The sequence below is a fragment of the Tenrec ecaudatus genome, chromosome 17, assembly GCF_050624435.1.
Source record: "Tenrec ecaudatus isolate mTenEca1 chromosome 17, mTenEca1.hap1, whole genome shotgun sequence".
Classification (NCBI taxonomy): Eukaryota; Metazoa; Chordata; class Mammalia; order Afrosoricida; family Tenrecidae; genus Tenrec; species Tenrec ecaudatus.
Genome location: NC_134546.1, coordinates 84353254 through 84365985, shown reverse-complemented (window position 1 = coordinate 84365985; position 12732 = coordinate 84353254). Strand labels below are relative to the sequence as shown.

The following is a 12732-nucleotide window of genomic DNA, read 5'->3' as shown; positions in this document are numbered from 1 at the left end:
TCTAAGTGGGAATAATGTCCTCAAGGATCAGTGGGCCAGGATGTGCTCCACTTTCTCTTCCTCCCCCTTTATTTGCTCCCATGTGCTCTAATCAGACATGTCCATCTATTTATTCCATGTTAAGGAGGAAGTTATCGAGTCAGAATTCTATTTCCTGGGTTTCTGTGATGTGTGTGATAGGAAATTTTACAGCTGTTGGCAACTTTTTTTTCTCATTATACTTTGTTTTAATGGGTCTCAAAATCCTGTGACAAATTTTTGGTCAAGTTGTTTTCCTTTTAAAAAGTACTGATTTTAAAAACTAATAACTTAAAACTGCCACACAAAAAAGAAACAAATGGTCCACAAACATTATTTTCCTTCTGAAAGTTTTACGATGCATTGTTATCATCAACCAGTCTTTACTATGAAACTTAAATGGCCAATTGAGACAAACAGTGCTGAGACCGTCCTTCCACCCCTGATTAAGACTGGAGTGGCAGGTGTGATGGGTAATATTCATTTAGCCTTCTGAGCCTTCTGGGCAGACTTGGTGACCTTGCCAGCTCCAGCAGCCTTTTTGTCCACTGCCTTGATGGCACCCACAGCAACTGTTTGTCTCATGTCTCGGACAGCAAAACGACCCAGAGCAGGATAGTCAGAGAAGCTTTCCACACACATGGGCTTGTCAGGCACCATATCAACAATGGCAGCATCACCAGACTTCAAGAACTTGGGGCCATCTTCCAACTTCTTGCCAGAACGGCCATCAGTCTTCTCTTGGAGCTCAGCAAACTTGCGAGCGATGTGGGCAGTGTGACAGTCCAGCACAGGTGCGTGTCCAACACTGATCTGACCTGGATGGTTCAGGATGATCACCTGAGCAGTGAAGCCAGCTGCTTCCATTGGTGGGTCATTTTTGCTGTCACCAGCCACATTGCCACGGTGAACATCTTTTACAGAAACGTTCTTGACATTGAAGCCTACATTGTCCCCAGGCAGAGCTTCACTCAAAGCTTCATGGTGTATTTCAACAGACTTCACTTCAGTGGTAACATTGACTGGAGCAAAGGTGACCACCATTCCAGGTTTCAGAACCCCAGTTTCCACTCTGCCCACAGGAACAGTCCCGATACCACCAATCTTGTAGACGTCCTGGAGAGGCAGGCACAGGGGCTTGTCAGTTGGGTGGGTGGGTGGCAGGATGCAATCCAGAGCTTCAAGTAGCGTGGTCCCATTGGCATTGCCATCCTTGCGGGTAACCTTCCACCCCTTGAAGCAATGCATATTAGCACTTGATTCCAGCATGTTGTCACCATTCCAACCAGAAATTGGCACAAATACTACTGTGTCAGGGTTATAGCCAAATTTCTTAATGTAGGTGCTGACTTCCTTAACAATTTCCTCGTATCTCTTCTGGCTGTAGGGTGGCTCAGTGGAATCCATTTTGTTAACACCAACAATTAACTGTTCCACACCCAGTGTGTAAGCCAGAAGGGCATGCTCACGGGTCTGCCCATTCTTGGAGATACCAGCTTCAAATTCACCCACACCAGCAGCAACGATGAGGACAGCACAGTCAGCCCGTGATGTTCCTGTAATCATGTTTTTAATGAAGTCTCTGTGTCCGGGGGCATCGATGATGGTCACATAGTACTTGCAGGTCTCAAATTTCCACAGGGAAATATCAATGGTGATGCCATGTTCCCATTCGGCTTTCAGCTTATCCAAGACCCAGGCATACTTGAAGGAGCCCTTCCCCATCTTAGCAGCTTCCTTCTCGAATTTTTCGATGGTTCTCTTGTCGATCCCACCACATTTGTAGATCAGGTGACCAGTTGTGGTGGACTTGCCAGAATCGACATGTCCAATGACGACAATGTTGATATGGGTCTTTTCCTTTCCCATTTTGGCTTTGGCTTTTGCGATGGTTTTCACCGACACCTATATTCTGGCGGCAAACCCGTTGCGAAAAAGCGCTGTTGACAATTTTTGAACATAATGATTAATCTAATGCCACTGAATTATGCAGGAGAGTAATGTTGAAAATATTATTTTGTTGCCTATACATGTATCATGAGAAAAAAAGTTAAAAAGTGAAAGATAATTTTTTCACACATAATCAGAAACTGATGAAAAGCCTTGATTATACAACACTTTAAAAAACAAGCTGAAATATTGAACCAGAAAAGAGATGATCATATAAGCAGAATTTGAATTTAAAATATTATTAGAATTTGAATTTAAAATATTATCTGTAGACAATTGGACACCCCTTCCAGAAGGGTAGTGTGGAGGAGATGGGCCATTCAGGGTTCAGTGTAGCAACAATGAAACTCAAAACCTTCCTCTAGTTCCTGAACGCTTCCTCCCCTCCCAATCATCATGACCCAATTCTACCTTGCCTTGCGGACCTGGTTATACCAGAGGATGTACAGCGGTGCAGTGGGGATCTGGAGACACAGGGAATCTAGGACAGTCGAACCCTTCAACACCAGCGGTGGGAGTGGTGACACCAGGAGGGAAGGGGGTGTAGAAAGGGAGAACTGACCTCAGAGATCTGTGTGTACCCTCCTCTCTGGGAGATGGGCAATGGGGAGGCAGGTGAGGGGAGATGCCTGGGAGTGAAAGATAAGATATAATAAGTATTTATAAACTATCAAGGGACCAGGGGTGGGATCGGGGAGGGAGGGGGATGGGGGGAAAAAGGGAAACCGAGCAGATTCCAGGAACACAAGTGGAAGGTGAATTATGAGAATGACGAGTGCAACAAATGTATAAGGGTGCTTTGCTCAATTGATGTATGTACAGACTGTGTTAAGAGCCTTATGAGCCCCAATAAAAAGATTTAAAAAAATAAATATATAAGGAATAATTGAAAAATAAATATTATTAGCAATTGAAAAGTCTTCAATATTTATTTTCTCATTTTTACCCCAAAACCGTTTTATTTGGAGCTAATAAACATATCAATTCATAGTTCAAGTGTATCAAGCAGTATTTGTATATTTGCTGCCAAAATTAGTTTCAAAACACCCTCGTCCTTCTTGAACTCCTTGGCATCAGCTCCCTTTGATCCCACCCCCCACTGTAGGCCCCAGAATCTCTTATTCTCTTTGCTATCTCTATATGTTCATCCATTCCGGGTTTCATCTAATGTAAAACAAACAAACAAACAAAAAAAACTAACAAAAAATCAAGAATGTTACACACAATGACAAAATACATCTGAGATATAAACCCAAATAGGAATGGGAAATTGAGGAAGCAGGCAGTCCAAGTGCAGTTTGCTGTCCTTCCTCAGAGTCCATCATAGACCCAGGTGTGCTTTGGACCAAATGTGTCAGTCTGGCTACTGGAATCGGCCTTGCTGTCTGACTGCCTTTCCCAAGGCTTCTGGATCCAAAATCGCTCTTTAGTCGCTGGCATCCTACAACATACCTTTTTTACTTTCTTCTGAACACATGCTAACATTCCCAAAACTGATTATTATACACATTACATGGAATATACAAAACAAGAACAATAGCAAAATCAGCTCACTGCCTTCCAGTAGATTCCACCTCATAGCACAACCCTATTTCGTTATCTCTGCTGGTGAGGAGGGAACACTGTTCAACTGCAGCACATACAAGGGATGCTTGTAGACCTCCATCCATGCACTGGCCACAGAGTGAGACTGCTGCCTGTGGAGACTGGTGTCCACTCCTTATGATGAGCCAACTCTGTCTCTTCCCTGGGTGAGCAAACTGCTGTTGTATACAATGCCTGTGTGTAAACTGAGCTTTTGCTGGTGACCTCGGACATGGTTTTAACCTAAATATACTGTTAAGACGTCCTTACACTACAAAAGAAGGAAAAAATGCAAATGGAAGGAAGAATATGGTTATTTTTATCAAGCTACCTTGTCAATTGAAGCACACTAGAAAAGTATATTTAAAAGGAAGACCATCAAAATGTTAGTAAAGGTATTATAATACCATAAATGATGTCACAGAAAAAGATGGCCTCATTAACCTAAAAACACAATGTAGGAAATTCTATGGAAACCACGATAATGGGGGGAAAGAACAATTCCTGACAATAGTATTTTGTGATTAAACAAATTACAGAATACATAGAAAACAAACTAGCTATTGGAAGGTCAATAACTATATCCCACTGGCACCAAGTGAATTCTGACTCATAGTGACCATCTAGAGCAGAGTAGAATGGCTCCTTAGGGCTTTAGGCACTATAAAAATTTTTAACTGAAAAATTGGCAAAATTTTAAATGAGATATATTAGATAACTATATCAATGTTAGACTTATTATTTAATGTGTAATATTATTTTATTAAAATGATTTTGAAGTGTTCAAAATAAAAAGTTTTACATTTGTCCCGCAACTAATATCTTTGAATGTTCTACTTCTTTTAAAAAATCCTTTTATTAAGATCTAATCCAAACATCATACCATTCTATAGTTCAATCGTGGAAGCAGAGTTCACAGTCACTACGACCATCAGTTAGAAAACCTGTTCTTTCTTGTTGAACTCCTTTCTCTCAACTTCCCTTTTCTCCCCACCTCTCTTGCTGAAGCCCCCAGGAACCCTTATTGTCTCTGTAGATTCACCCATTCTTCACTACATAAATTGAAAAACATAGAAAAAGATATCAAGAGAGTAAAAAATGCTACCAACAATGACTGAGCACAGCAGAAATAAATTCTAAGTGTATAAAACAGAACCAGAAAATATTAAGACCCAGATTAATCACAAAGAATATCAAAGGGGAGATCAAATGACAAGTTTGTAACCATCCAAGTCAGATGTGACCTTCTACAGTCATCTCTTCAATACTCTCTCTGACCGCCAGCTTGTTCCACCCCTCAGTCATGGTGAGAGGAAAATCACTGGAGGTGTATTCCCTGTGAAGATCCTGCAAATGTGTTTGAGCTTCCTCTGTCATCCACAGCCTTCTTCAGGTCAGAGTCTCACAGTTTAAGCTCTGACACTATTCCCTCCTTTGAATTTGGATTATATAATTTGTAATCCTTGCAAAACTCTGGAGAGCCTCATCTGTCTCCCTCAGGATGTCTGGTGCATTTTATCTGCTGACCTTGCACTTAACGTCCCAATGTGAAATCCTCTATGCCACCAGGGAGAGTGAACATTTATGTAATATTTATTTCTTTATAATATTTATTACTTATGTACTGCACTTTGAGTTCCTAATTATTTGCAAGGCATGTAGTTGTAACTTAATTAGAAATGATATATTTATTGTACTTTACGTGTTAAATAATTTTAACAATTTTAAAATGGCATAATTTATGATAATTTTAGTTAATTACACTTGACTGACCAAAATAGATCTCAATTTTCTGCACTTCACTCCATCAAAGATGTTATTGGGTGCTTTTGCGTCAGTTTTACTCACAATGGTTCTGTGCACAGCAGAACAAATAACTAAACTGCCAAGTCCTGAAACATCCTCACTTGCTCTTAATTTTGAGACCATTTTTGCAGCCGCTCTATCTGTGCATCTAACTGAGTGTTTCCCTATTTTGGTGACACTCTGTAAAACAGGATGTCCTCTTCAAATATGTGAGAAGTCTCGCTGTTCTCAATGAGAATAAAGAGCATTCTGACATATTGGTCTGCTATTTCCTCCTCTTGTGACTCATTTGCTATCTTTTGGAATCAAAGCTGTCCTTCCAATGAGTGTTCCCTTCATTGTGACTCTGATGAATGACCTTATTTATGAATCCTCCCACCAGAGATGACATTCCAGTTCACCCCTTGTCAGTATGGGGCTCTCTATAACTGGAAGCATTGCTTCAGCATAAACAGAGACAAGGGGTAGCATGCGTCACTAAGGACAGGTCACAAATTTAGACCCAGATGTCTCCACAATTATTTTCTCAGACATAGAGAACATGAGTCAACCACTACCCACAGCGCACAGGGAATAATGCAGACAGACACCTCCAGAGACCCGACCATGCACTTTAATAGAGCCATGAGCTCAGGGCATTTAAAATCATGCACTGCACGCAGGAATCTGCACATGCCTGTATCTCGTTGTCAACAGATTTTGAGTCACAGATAGTGTGAGGATGAGAGTCTGTTTCTCACAAAGGAAATGGGGCATAGAGGATGATAATGAAGGTCACCGTCACTTTTAATATTAGCACTGCAAACAGAGAATGCTAGTTCTTCCTTTCAATCTTGCAGCAAGGAGAAAATTTAGAGAAAGAGAAAAACCAGAAAGGCAAAATTGTCTCTGGAGATTCTGATAGCAAAGAAAAAAGGTCCTATTTCCAACAGGAAATCCTCCCTGTCATCCATCTGTGCCTGTCTAGGGCTGGGTGTGTGTGCTCAGTGGGTCCCACGTTCCACCTGCTGCCCAGTGTCTCCTCTGCAGGAGAGGTTTGTGTCTGGGCTCACACAGACTTCCCTTCACCGTGTTCCTTGCACAGTGATACATGGCCATGTCCTCAGCAGTCACGAAGCTCAACTGCAGGGAGAACTGATTCTTCGATGTGTCTCTGGTGATGGAGAGTCGGCTTTGGAAGGATGGGTTATAATATGTACTACCCTCATAGCATATCTCTCCCATCCACTGCAGCCCCTTCCCTGTGTGCTGGCCAATCCAGTTCCAGCAGTGACCACTGCTTGTGATGGAGACACCAGAGACAGTGCAGGTGAGGGACAGCTTCTGAGAGAGCTTCACCACTCCTGGACCTGTCTCCTGAAGCGGCACCTGTGACAGGACGCCTGAAAACAAAAACAGATGGTAACTGCCAGTCACTTGAAGTCACACTCATCCCCATATACCCAGGTCAGATATCTGAATCTCTCACCTTGGGGAACTGTCACCAGGGACAGGAGAACAAAATAGCAGTAGCATCTTTAGACCGCAGCTCTGATTCCCAAGAGGCTCAGAGCCGAGTCTGAAGAGAACCGATAGCTTTCCAAGCCTAAGGGTGAAATTGTACCCAAGTGCCTGAGAATAATTTGCAAGTGAGGGATCCCTTGTCTTATAAACAGAAAGTGATAGAGCTCAGACTCCCCTCTTCCTACTGAGGTGTGTGGGAAAGGTCAAAGAAAATCCAAGGATTTCTGAGCTCAGTGTTCTCTCTCTCCAGCCCCTCATAGTCCGTGCCTTGCCTTGGGCTCCGCTATGTCCTGTGCCCTAGAGAGTGGGTAGGATAGAGTGTGTTGAAACCATCAATTAATTTGAAATTGGACCCCAAGATACCTTTAAACCGCACACTCTTCAAGATCCCTTATTTATTTTTCTGTACATCCAATTAATCTCCTCATAGTACTTGGTAGTTTTCCTTTAGTGGAAGCAACATCTTTGAGAAGCATGCATACCAGATTAGTCACAAGGAGTTAGGGTTGATAATTCCTCAAAAGTCCAACTCCTCTACGAAGCCATTCAGTTCCTATTTCCACCCCTCCTCCCTTGAGGAGATCCCCTCATGCTTCTGGGTTCCGAGAATCACTGCAAAATCCAACAGAAATTCTGAAAGTGAGGAAATGAATCACGTGGTGGTGGGTTCTATTCAGTCCAAATTCCGAAGGCCAGGAAAGGGTAAACCAGGCGCTAGGTCAAAAGGACATACTCCACTCCTAGCTCTGCAGTTTATTTATGCAATATGACCTGAAGCCTCTGGCAGAATGTTTCCAGTCGGCATTGTCCCCTACTAATCTTATGCAGCTAGGATTTTTCTTACCTTGGGCCATGGTCATCACCAACCCCATCGCTCTTACATGCAAAACACACACTCCATCCCTGAGCCTGATGATCGAGGTCAACCTCGGTGTAAGTAAAGAGATTCAAGTGGCATAGGGTCTCAGGGAAGAACATGCCACCTAGAAAAGTTGGGCCCCAGGCAAGACAGTATTTAACTCTGTAGCTTCTAAAAATGCAAGATTCTGAATAGAGACACCCCATTTTGTTTGCTGGAATATTCACAAGAGTGCAAAATCAGCCAGGTCATGATTTCAAGTGCAAAAATTCAGGAGAGCAGTAAATGGAAAACAATCATTTAAAAACAGGATCAGAATACGAATAAGAGCCAAGAACAGTATTTTACATCTTGAATCAAAAGACATTTTCACTCTCCATTAAAATTAGATTCGTCCATGCAGCTGATCCTCAACATTTAGAGAATGAGCACAGACACTCTTTTAAATGTCCCTTACCCAGGCGGCTCTGGTTCAATTGAAATGTGAGCATCTCCAACCAGAGACAGCCTCTCCATTTGTGCTCTGGGCACAGCCCCATCACGACTGCTCATTGGTCTCACCTTACATTTATTCACTAAACTCAAGGATTGTCTAATTTTGAAAAATTGTTCATATTATTGACTATAGAAACTGTGACACTATCTGTAAACATGCAGTTTTAAAGCTCAATCCCCATTAAGCTTCCTTCCTCCTAACAAAGTTGAAAACGTTTTTTTCCAGAATTAAGGTTGACACCACTCATTTCCTGGTGAATTAGAATCTGTATGTCTCCAAATTAATATATCATTTTACAGTGGGGAAATCCAAGCACAAGGTGTTGGTCACCTGGACTTCTTTGGACCAGAATTTGCTGAAGCATATAAGCAATTGTTTTGAAATGAAGATGCATTTATTTCACTAAATCCAGGGGTTCAATCACAGGATACTCTAGCATTTTTTGTTTGGAGATCATTGAGTCAGTTCCCTCTTCATATGCACACTTGCAGAGCATCACTTGATCATGCGCATTTCACCAAACTGCCATCACACTGTCTGCCCTTGGTGCTTGTCTGACAAATTCAAGCTTGAGACCGTGATGTAACTACACACTAGTTCAGGTCACCTCCATCTCTTGGTTTGACTGCCAAGGTCGTCTCAGATAATTTCATAGCAGTGGTTAGTAGGGGCCTCCTTAAGTGTCAACCTCATGAAATTACCCATCTTTTCCTAACAGGTTTGGTACATATGTTCTCAGTGAGCTCCTGAGTGTTCCCTGTCCTCTGGAGATTCTGGAAAGCTAAAACGCTGGTGATGGAAGGCCTGCACACTTGTGAGTTGGAGATTAATCCCAGCAATATCCTCCTAACTAAATATCATCTCACCATAATATTTCACAACAACAATGCTACTATAAAATATTTCTTATAAGCACATGGCTGGTCTTTATGTGGTCTAAAGCTCTTATATATAGGAGCAGACATGTTTCTATTGTTCTCCCTGATCAAGGGGTGGTAGAATCCCCTCTGCCTGCCCCAGTACTCATATTGGGTTCCACCGACAATGAGCTCAGGAATATCTAAGCAAGACACCACCCACGTTGTTGTGTATAGGATTGATGAGGTTTGCTAGCCCCAAGATTATTTAAACCTTTTGGGAATACAAACTCTCTCTCCCTCTCTCTTGTTCCTGGCTTCATGGTAGAGGTAATCCCTTGCACGCTTTGTCTACTGCCTTTATTATTTCCTTTTGAATTGTACAATTTCTCCTCAGGAACCATTTGGTTGTGAGACTGGACCTTACCAATGGCACCCTAAGCTAGGGATCTAGGGGAAACTCTCCCAGAGGAGAGCGCAAACTTATGCGATCCTTGTGCAACCCCATCTGATGCTAGAGTGCATTCAGGGAATAGTTTTGAAGTGAGAATGTGGCTGGGGGATTGGTAAAAATTTAAACAAAAATGGGGCAAAATGAAAGCAAATTTTAAAAAATTTAGGGTATTATGGTCACCCACTTACTGAACAAACAAACAAGCAAGGTGCAGCAGTAACAAAGACAAGGATGCAGGGTTTTCAACAAGTAGTGAGAAGTATAATCCATGGTTCCTGGGGTGGGGGGCGGGGGAGGGGGCAGATATCTAGGAATCTGGCAAAAGATTGCTACAAATTTAAGTAAAATACACAGGCAGGGGAAATATCCTTATGGAGACCTGGGATGTGTGGACAAAATTTAACATGGTTTCAGAACGTCTGCAGACAGAGGAGCAAAAGGAAGGCTAGACAGTGTAGTACAAAGTCTTGTGTGAGTTATCCACATTCTTGAAAGCAGACTAAGTCACACCAAATGAGTATGAAATAGTTGAAGAAGCTTTAGCAGAGACTGAAAGAACCGAATCTGATTCTAAGGAGAACCTCATGGCCAGAGCCTCTGCACCCCCTGAGTAATGCTGCCCTGGGAGCTCCAAAGCCATAAACCAACAGAGGAAGCCAGATTACCTTTCCCCTTCCTGTAGCTGAAAGACAGCCTAAGGCAGACAACCCAAAGGATATGAGGAGCACCATTAGAGTGGCTTTCCCTTTGAGCTGCTGAAAGACATCCAGCAGGCAGCTGCAGGCCAAGTTGCTGACTCCCCTTTGCGTTTAGCATAATTAAGTCAATAGCTGTAGCTGGGTATCTGGTCACCACCAAAAAGAACACTTTAACCAAGTCTTGCCTTTCTCCTTAAAATTACTTACAATACCACATTTGGTCATTTGAAATTGCTGAAACACAGGCTCACTTGAACATAGAGGTAGAGCAGGTATTGGGGACTGGGAATGTTATCGCCTTGGAAGCGCAATGGCAGATTACTGAATAAGCTATGTCACAGATGTGTTATGTTTGTCTCTAGGCCTGGGAAAACATAATGCCATTTGGGGAGAAGAGGCCCAGCCACACTTCTATACGCCTGTGTAATGAGGGGCCCCATATAGAGTTTATGTCCCTTTTCAGGATGCTTTTCGTAAGAACATCAATAATGAAGACACGGTGGATAGTCTAATACAGACTCTAGCTTAAGATAATGCTGATATCTGTCCCAGCAAAGAGCAGAGCACGCTTTCAGACTTCCTTAAGATTTGCACAGGACTTGCATCTGAGGTACAAAGAGCAGGCTTTCTAGGGCTGCTAGGCATAATTACAATAAGCCTAAGGCAGGGGAGGGTGCTTTCACTGTAAAAAGGTCTGACATTTTCAAAGGGAGTACCAGCAAAGCCCATCAATTCTCCAGGCAACTAAAGGTGGCACTGGGTCAGGGCCCAGCTGGGTTGAAGAGAAATTGGACTTTGCCACCGCTGCAAAAAGGGAATCATTGAGCAAGAATGCCACTCAAAATTCAGCACTGAGGGGGTTCTGTCAGTGAACACTACCCACCCAGGAAAGGGGGAGATGGGCATGCTCCAAGCCCCACCCAACAAACTTGGGGAACACATTTCCTACCCAACCAGTGCACACTGCATTGAACCTCAGTCAGAACCTATCACTGAGTTCTGCCACCAGACGGAGCTCAAAGACATATTTGACTAGCCAAAAAGATGTTCGCCTTTACCAGAGGATCATCAGCAGTTATTACGACGTGTATTTGGGGACCTCTGTCAAAAGGATCAAACGGCTTTTCTAGGAAATCCACCCTAAATGCTCAGGGTGTTTAAATTGTTACGGAGTTTGTTGAGCAGAATTATGAAGGTGAATTTTGAACTATGATTTAATCAAAATACCACAGATTATATATTTAAAAAGGTGATTGCATCAGTCAATTATTTTTAGTTCCTTATGGTCCTATTGATAAAAACTGATACTACTCAAGAAAGAGCACCTGAGGAGTCAAATGTGCCCATAGCTAGTGGAGTATTTTGGAATGCTGTTCTGTATAAGCAAGCACGCCCCTACATAGAATTGAGAATTGAAGGCAAAGGTTTTCAGGACTTTTAGATTCACAAGTGGATATCACAGTTATGATCCATAAACAATGTTAAAAGCATGGTCCTTAACCACCCCTGGCTTCAGCATGGGGGAAATGAAGAAGTTAACCAGGGTAAAGTATGGCATCTTGATAAGATCCTACAGTGCATGGGGCTTCAAGGGTAGTTTGTTTCAATTAAACCTGTAGTGACTTTTACCCCTATTAACGTAGGGGTAGGAATCTGTTGCAACCGTGGGAGCGCTAGATTGTGTACACAGGGGTAGCAATAAAACAAACGAAACAAAATGGGGAAAGCTCTGATGGGCAGACCTTACATAGTACACATCCCCACGTACCCACCCACCTCCCCGCTAGGCTAGCATCAAGCAAATCACTCAAAGTTAGTGCTCCAAGTGCCTTGGAATGTTCTCTCTGGTCAGTGAATTTTTTGTGAAACTGTTTCACTGGAGCCTCGTTTTGTGTGATGGCAGATTTAAAAGAACACCGTGTGGGGGTGAAATTTTGTTTCATACTAGGCGCGGCGGGGTGGGGGGACTTTGCAGACACTCTTGTGATGTTGAACACAGCTTTCACGGGCTGTGCTATGGAAAAAACTCAAGTGTGTGAGTGTTTTTTTCATTTCAAAAGAGTTGAAGTGTTGATTGATGACAAACCTTGTTCTGGATGACCATCAACTTCCCGAACGGATGAAAATGTCAGCTCATCGTGCACTTGGAGTTAATCAAACCAGATCAGACTGTTAATCAAGCTTTCTATTCACAAGTTCTGAAAAGATTGTGTAACAGTCTATGACCAAAAAAGGCCTGAACCTTGGCAGATAGGGGACTGATTGTGCCATCACAACAATGCACCTGCTCATGCACCCATTTCAGCGTGGCAGTTTTGGTGGGGGGGTGGGGAACAGCCTGCCTCTCTGGCCCCACACACCTTACTCACCTGGACTCGCTCCATGTGAATTCTTTTTATTTCTGTGACTGCAGAAGGACATGAAAAGACAGGGATTTGACTACATAGTCGAGGTGAGGGGAAAGAAAAAAAAAATAAGGGAGGTGCTTTCAGTCATCCAAACATGAG

At 42.7% G+C, this 12732-nt stretch overlaps 1 pseudogene; it reads right to left on the bottom strand.

Annotated features, from left to right (window-relative positions):
• Positions 1 to 225: 225 nt before the first annotated feature.
• Positions 226 to 1949, bottom strand: LOC142430764 (elongation factor 1-alpha 1 pseudogene; annotated as a pseudogene).
• Positions 1950 to 12732: the final 10783 nt, after the last annotated feature.